At 44.7% G+C, this 8303-nt stretch overlaps 1 pseudogene; it reads right to left on the bottom strand.

The window, feature by feature from the left end:
- Positions 1-4681: 4681 nt before the first annotated feature.
- On the bottom strand, positions 4682-5454 carry LOC114100747 (small ribosomal subunit protein eS1-like; annotated as a pseudogene).
- Between the last annotated feature and the right edge of the window lie 2849 nt (positions 5455-8303).

Below are 8303 nucleotides of genomic sequence, written 5' to 3'. Positions count from 1 at the left end.
ATTTGTTTAGTAGACAAAAATCCTTCAACACAACTCACCGGGTGAGAGGGAGAACAATGAAATGGAGTCCGTGGCGCTGAAAATCTCTGAAAACACCCTATTAGCAACACAGGATGGGCCATTCTGAGGATGTTTTATTTCTTGCATAACTGAGAGTAGGCTAGTGTCTGGTCCCTGAGGCCAACCAAGTGTCAGTTATAAATGGGTTTGTGTGGAGCAGCCCTAATGGTTCTGCCTTCATCTCTCAGTCTCTACTGCTTTTATCAAGCCAAACTCACCCAAGGATACCTCCAGCATGACCTGTACCCCCAGCATGCTGAGTCTCACTATCTTCATTCCTGGTCACCCCGGCCTCCTTTCTTTTATTTTTCTTGTCTCTCTCCCTTTTTCTCTCTTTCTTTTGTGGTACTTGGGATTGAACTCAGGGCCACTCTATCACTGAGCTACAAACCCAGCCCTTTTTATTTTGAGACAGGGTCTCAAGAGATCCTCCTGACTCGGTCTCCTGAGCAGCTGGTATTTCAAGCATGCACCATTGTGTCTGGAATCCTTTCTTTTCTCTTATCTGGTAATTCTGATCATACTATGCTCCTGCTCAAAAATCTCACAATGGGTTCTGATTTCATTCTGGAATACAGCCCAGTTTCCTTATCAGGACAAAAAGCCCCTACAACTCTCACTGCTACACTTAGGCCCTGACTAGGAGTCCTTCTCCCTCTTGCTCCCATTAGTTCTCCAGGACTCAGCTTAGATTCCCTCAGAGGAAGCTTCCCAGAGCCCCCTATTAGATTCTCATGATGGCCCATGCTTTTCCATTACAGTGCTCATTTAAACTGGAAAAAAAAAATTATTGCAACTCATTGCACATTAAATAGTGCCTGTGAGCTCAGCCATGCAGGAGCCTGAACTGCCTTCTCCTTAGCTGGATCCCCAGTGCCTGCCCAGTTCTCTTCATTACATATTTGTTGAACAAATAACAAAATTGAAGGTCTTTCCTGGAATGCCAACAAGCTTGTTGGGGAGACAAAGATTGACATATAAAAAGATTCAGAACAACAAGGGATGATTTGTGTATAGCTATTTCCAGATAGCTTGGCCCCCATCATCAGAGCTTTAGGAATTCAGAAAAAGGAGGAAAGTACATTATTAATCTAGTGAAGATTTGGCCTGAGGTCACTCATTACACGGGGAAGGGAAGAGAGCAAGTAAAGTAACATTGGTTGTGTACCTACAACATTCCAGGAAACTTAATAGAATATCTTAAAATCTTCATGCTTATACTAATTTTATAAATGAGGAAACTGAGGCCCAGAAAAAGTGAAGTGAAATCAGCCATCCAAGGTCACACAGCAAGTAAGTAGCAGAACAGGGAGTCATACCAGGCAGGTCAGACTTCAAGCTTACATTCCTGTCACCAGGCATAGGAAGCAGGTGGTGAGAAGTCACTCCCAAGCCAAGAGGGCATTTGGGTTTGAACTGTGACTTAGGATAGAAGGGCATCTCATCCATGGGGATGCTGAAAGCTGGCCTTGTTCTGACACTGAACTCAGGCCTGAGATGCCATCTAGGTGCATACATGGGGATCCCAAGGGGTCAGGCAGCAAGCAAGGCAGTTGGGCCCATGCCAGAGCAGCTGCAAGTCCTTGGAGATGGCCTGAAATTGAACAAGTTCTGGAATAGCTTGGGTCTGGGCACTTCTCCCAGCATTTGACTTTGGACAGAAACACTGAAGCTGTGGTTTGAGATTTTCCTTCCTCAACAAAACCCAGCACAGGCTGTTAGAAAGGGTCCAACACAGGTGAGGAGAGTGAGGTGGGATGGGCTGCCCTGTCTCAGTGAGGTGGGGGAGGAGCAGGAGGGGGTCATTCCTGCCAGGCTGACCTCAGCTGGGTAATGTGATCAGCCTGTCATGGTTCTGAGCCTTGATTTGGGAAGAACAAAGAGGCCAGGCCCCTTTGCCTCCTCTAGCCCAGGAATGCAGCTGGGGGCCAGGCCGTGACCAATCCGGAATGCAGGTTGGGAGCGCAGCGAATGCGGTTTGTAGAGCAAGGCTTTCATGCATTGATGGGAGCCCCGCTTACAAAGCCAGGCTGACATGCCCCCGCGCTTCCAACTTTGATATCCCAGCCCCGCCTTGGGGGAGCTGTGCATCCCCAAGCTGTCTCGCCCTGGATTGCCCTGCTGTGGCCCTTGAGGTATTGGTAGGGTGGAGAGTGGAGAACTCAAATCCATGCTCCCTCCCCAACCCCACCAATATTCCTAGGAGCCAGCATCCCCTCATTTATCTCTCTCCATCTCAGGAAGTCTGAGAAATAGGCAAGGGGATAGAGACAGGTTCCTGCTAAGCCAAATCTCAGCTCCCAGGTCTGGGGAGAAATGGATGGATAGACAGATACACTATGGGGGAGGCTTCCCGGCCTCAGGAAGTTGCTGCTCTGAGCTGGTCACAGAAACCTCTTAAGGCTACCCCCTCCAGGGAGATGAATAATGTTGGGGTTGGGGGGTCTGACTCCCAGCGTGGACATCTGAATGCTTTCTGCCTTCCAAAGTTTCTGGCTGCCCCGACCCCCAGCATCTCTTCCCACTGACAGGTCACTCAGTGTGGGGTCCTCCTGGCCTGCCCTTGTCTGCCTTCCCAATTATCCAATGCTCCTCAGTCCTGCCTCCCCTGTGCTCCATGCACTTCCTTTCTTCCTGGGTGTTAATAGTAACAATCCTTTATAGTTTACAAAGCACAAGGAGATACACTAACTTATTCTTATGAGAGCCCTACAAAGTGGGAACTCTTCCCTTCAGTGTATGCAGGAAGGTAGAAGGCAGGGAGCAGGTGGAGGGTGATGGACTGCAGGCTCACATGGATGCTGTTGAGTTAGATGAGCCCTGGAGTGGAAATGGGGAGATGCCAGTGATCCAGGGGCTAAAATAGTCCATGAAGTGAGGGTTCAGAAGCTTGGAGGATATTCTGCTTATCTTTCCATTTCTGATCTTTTACACAGAACCTGGAGAAGTGGAGGTATTTAAGAAATGTTTGTGCTTGATTTGAATGTGTCCATTGTTCCCCTGCCTTATCTCCTTTCCCTTAGGAAAGTCTGCTCTCATGAAAGAATCTGACAGCCACATTGAAATATAAATGACAGATGATAGTTCACAAATTATGCCTCTCAAAGAAGTTAGTTCTTACATTACAGATGCAATTTCAGTGAGGAGAGGCTGGACAATCTCCATGATTATAAGAGTCATGTAAAAAGAATGGAAGAAAGGGCTTCCCCAGAGGCCCCTGGCCTTCCAAGAGTCCAAGGATTCATAGGGAGGAAATATGATGGGTAGAAAGCTCTGGGCTTACTCTCTGATTTCCTCTTTGTGTTAGTCAGCTTCTGTTGCTATGAGAAAATACCTGAGAAAATCAATTTAAAAGGAGAAAGGATTTATTTTTCATGGGTTTTGAGATTTTGGTCTATTGGTCATTTGACCTCATTGCTTTGAACTTTTGACCAGCAGAACATTGTGGCAGGAGCATGTGGAGGAGCAGAGCTGCTCACTTCATAGTGACCAGAAGCAAAGGGGTGGGGAGGAAGGGGCCAGGACAAATTAGAGCCTTCAAGGACACACCCCTAGTTCCTTCAACTAGTTTCCACCTCCTAAAGTTTCCACTACCTTCCAAATGTGCAGCCAGCTCCTGGAGACCAAGTCTTCAACATATAAGCCTGTGGGGAACATTTACTCTCCCAGAATGTTAGAAGCAGAGGGACCTTAGAAATGGTCCAGATCTTTGGTTTTAAAAAGAGATTCTGGGCTGGGGGATTTAGCTCAGTTGTAGAGTACTTGCCTAGCATGCACAGTCCCTGAACTTGATCTGCAGCACTGCAAAAATTAAAATTAAGAGATCATCCTTTGTTTTGTTGCTTTCTGTGTGGGCTTCATTCTCTTGGGCTTTCTGGCAGCTTTCAGGTTCTTGTCATCCCATCTTCCTAACTAGAAGGAAAATAGGGATTCTCTCTTCTGGATTCCCATTCCCAGGAAAGGGTTCTGCACTGGCTCATTTGAGGGATGCCTGCCACCCTGACCCACTACAATAGGGTAGTTCTGGAAACAGGATGGGATGACCCAATGACTATTTGGACTATGAGTTAAAGGAAGCTGTAGGAGGAAAGAGCTCTCCAAGACAGGGGAATATCACAGGTATTGTCCTGGGGTAGATCATGAGCAAGGCAGACACCCTGAGTTGAATCTATTACAAAGCAAGTTCATTACAGCACTGTTTATGACAATGAGATCTCAGAAACAACCCATGTGTATATCAACAGATAAACAGATGAATAAGTCATGGTACTTTTTAGGGAATTCTATGCAATCCTTAAAAAGATTAACATATATACATCTCTATATGGAATAATCTTCATAATATAGAAAGTTAAAAAATATGTTTCAGAGATTAGCCCCAGCCCCTAATTCTCTCTCTCTCTCTCTCTCTCTCTCTCTCTCTCACACACACACACACACACACACACAAATAGGACTTTTTATTAGTCACTATTAAAAATCTGAATTTTAGGGGGCTGGAATGTTGCTCAGTGGTAAAGCATTTGCCTGGCATGTGTAAGGCACTGGGTTCAATCCTCAACACTGCATATAAATAAATAAATAAATAAAAGATCCATTTACAACATTAAAAGTCTGAATTTTAAACAGATTTTTGAACTGGTGATTCATATCCATCAGCTCATTCAACTTTTGTACCTGTCTCATCTCCTGTAGCTTTTCCAGAACTACTACCTTCACTGTAAAGCTCCATGAGTTTTCCCAATTCAAACTTGGGCTTCTTTAGCATTTACTTTTCTAAACAAAGACATCATGAAGAGGATAAATTGATTGACAAGCCTTCTCTATGTCTTACCCAATGCTGTCTGGAATCAGTTTATTGACTACTTCTGTCAAGTCATTTGTCTGCACCTCCCAGGTCATAATTTCCATCATCTTCTTCTGGATTTGGCAGACCTGTTGGTGCCAAGCATAGGAGGTCTACATATCTGATTATTGCATTTTTTAGTAAAACCAACACAGAACAGACACAGCAAATAACCATCGGTAGTCTTGACATCAACATGAGCTTCCATCGTCATCTACCATTTTTTGACCATGGAACACATTTTGTCATGGTAAGTTGGTCAGGCAGTTTTTTCCCTGAACATCCTCAGTAATTAGCTTGAACTTCCTAAATTCAACTTCATCATTCTGCAGATCAGCAAGAATCACTTCAAACACCCAATCCTTGAGGCCATCTGATGCAATTTTGGTTCCTTGTGTCCTTGTGACTAATGTTTTTCCAATATTTCTTATATTGAACAACACTGATACTTTCACATCATACCAATCTTTCTTAGAAAATGGATCAACCACTTTCTTCTTGGCTCCCTTCTTGCCACCTTTTGTAGAGTGCTTGTTCTTGCCTACCATCACGGTGCTGCTCAGAGAGCCAAAAGGGCCCTAATCTCTTTTTAAAATTTTTTTTAGTTGTATACAGACACAATACCTTTATTTAATTTATTTATTTTTATGTGGTGCTGAAGATCAAACCCAGTGCCTGTTATGTGCTAGGCAAGTGCCCTACCACTGAGCCATAACCCCAGCCCAATAATAATCTCTTTATACTTACATATTTAAAATTTTTTACCAAAAGCATTTATTGCTTTTGTAGTAAGAAATGAATATAAGTGAAAGGAAAACGTCCAAATGTTTATATTCTTTAGGTAAAGAATATGCAGTGTATAGAAGTTAAGTAACCTGCACAAGATCACACACAGGAAAATAAGTGGATATTTAGAGCTTGCACATCTAACTGCCTAGGAGGTGAACTTTCTCTATCCATCTGTCTAGTCTAGCTGTAGGGACAGGATGATCATGAACTACAAGAAGAATCCAGGCCAGAGGGCTGCAGGGGCATGTCCATGTGGAAGGAGCAAACCTGAAAGTGGGAAGCAGATTGAGGGCTAATTCTTCTTGCCTAATGCTGTTGCGTGGACTCCTCCCACCACTCCTACTCAGTAAACTCAAGCCAGACAATGGATGATGGTCAGGAATGGGTTAAGCCAAAGCCTTTGCTGGAGACAGGAGGCCCTGGTCTCTTGGAACATGAAAGGAACTCAGCGGCTCCTGGTAGTAATGAGAAGTAAAGAGGCTCAGGTCCAAATCAATTAGAGTCTCTGTTTGAAATGTAAGCCAGGTTCCTAACCCAAAGCCCCCTTTCCCTCATCCTAGTCCTGGAGTCCCAGAAGAAGAAAAAGAGAAAAGTTCAACCTCATGAAGGCCACACTATTTTCTCTGTGGGTACCCTGCCTCTTGTGGCTGTGCCGGCAGCTCAGCCAGATGGGCCTCGCTGACAGGAACCAGCAGTCAGGATGGCCTGTGCTGATTCCTCTTGGCACCAGATCCTCTGCCAGGCATGTAGGGATGGGCAGGAAGGGCTGTGGCTCTGACAGGAGTCAGGTAAGGCCTGGCAGTAGTCCCAAATGCCTAGGATGCTCTACCCCACCACGCTTCTGTAATTCAGACTATGTGAATTGACAATGTCCACCCATGATAATATGGGTTTGATTCCAATGCCTTTTTTTGATCCCACCTTTTCTGGGCACCTCTGGGCCTCCTTATTCTAAGCTTCCTTTCTAAATGCTATCTGGGACTCTATCTTTTTATCCAGTCTTGCTTGCTCTGAAATTTGATGTGAAGAAAATTCCAATTCTTGTATGTTCTTGCTGTGTGACCTTATAGCACTTGTGACAGGGGTCCCCAGAAACCATTCTGTGATTCAGTTTTTTAATAATAAAAGATGGGGATTTAATAATAAAAGTGGGGAATGACTAAAATGATGTCTACAAAGCTCCCTGGCTCCTCAGTGTCTCATTCCTAACAAAGAGAGATAATGAATCTGCTAAAGCACAAGGAAATATCTTGGAAATGACTGAGGGGCTTAAATCAGGAGAAAGCAGTTACTGAGAGAGAGGGCAGGTATTCTGGCTGATAGTGGTCCCAGAGCTAGTTATATCAGTATAGGAGACAGGTGGATGGTATGTGCCAGGGCTCCCCTACAGATGGGATCTGTTTCTAGAATGACTGGGTGGTAGAATGCAAATTGGAGGGAAAATAGGCTGATGCAAGTTATCTAAGGTAAGAGCAAGGCAAGTGTATGTTGGACCTGATTATAGATGATGTGGCAGGGTGGAGGGCTCTGCAGTCAGGGCATCTTACACCAAAACATGAAGGGAAGGCTTTGAGGCCTTGACTCATGGTGGAAACAGGATGAGGGAAGCAGAGGGAGATCAGGCCTCTCCCATGTAACCACTGTATGACCCAGAGCAAGAATATCTACATTTTATTCTGCAGGAGGTAGCACAAAGCACAAGCTCCAGGGCAGAGGTTTTGGAACTGAACTCAGAGGAGCACTTTCTGCAGCATCATCAGGACTCCATCTCTCCACATTAGGTTTCTGAGCCCAAAATGGGTTTGGCCACTGTCAAAAAACAGGTTTGAGTAGTGACACTGGATATTTGTGCCTGAGAAGGATTCATGGAGAAGAAAGATCATCTAGTGAGAATGAAAATACAATAGTCATAGAATTGGTGATGGAAGAGAAGTTGAACCAAAAGATGGTTGAGCAAGATGCTAATAGAAAGTGAGGCCAGGCTGGGTGAAGAGCACAAGCTCTGGGGTCAAGACTCCTGTTATGAGTCCTGGTGAAATTGTGTGATGGTTCCTTTCTGTGCCTCAGTTTACCTACTTGCAAAGGGAGATAAAATGCTGTCCTTATAGGGCTCTCTGTGGGTTAAATTAGCAAATATGCACAGAGTTGGAGACAGGAAGATATTAACAGAGGGGTTGGAACACAGAAGAGTATAGCCAAGAAGAAAGGCAAAGCCAGGAAGAAATGTAGAGAATGTCAGATCATTATCATGGGGCTGGGACACCTTATGCAAGTCTGGGCATCTCAGGGTATTCCCTGGGGCTTCAGAACGTCAGCATTCTGCCCCCACCTCAGGTCTATCTCCATAGCAGTGTTGCCAAAGCCACACTCACCCCAGGACACATACAGCATGTCTTGTGGAGAGGGTCCTTTTGTTCTATTCTCAGGCATTTTTTTGCTTTCTGAATGTTTATCATTTGCTTGACATTGTGCAAATATAGATTATAGCATGTAGTCTGCACAAAAACCCAAAAAGGCAGATAGATATGATTTAGTAACTGCGTTTCACAGATGTTCTTATGATTTGGACCTGGAATGTCTTACAAAGCTCATATGCTGAGGGCTGCGC

The sequence above is a fragment of the Marmota flaviventris genome, chromosome 9 (genome assembly GCF_047511675.1).
Source record: "Marmota flaviventris isolate mMarFla1 chromosome 9, mMarFla1.hap1, whole genome shotgun sequence".
Lineage (NCBI taxonomy): Eukaryota > Metazoa > Chordata > Mammalia > Rodentia > Sciuridae > Marmota > Marmota flaviventris.
The sequence above is the reverse complement of the archived record's forward strand: the minus strand, read 5'-3'. Positions and strand labels throughout refer to the sequence as shown.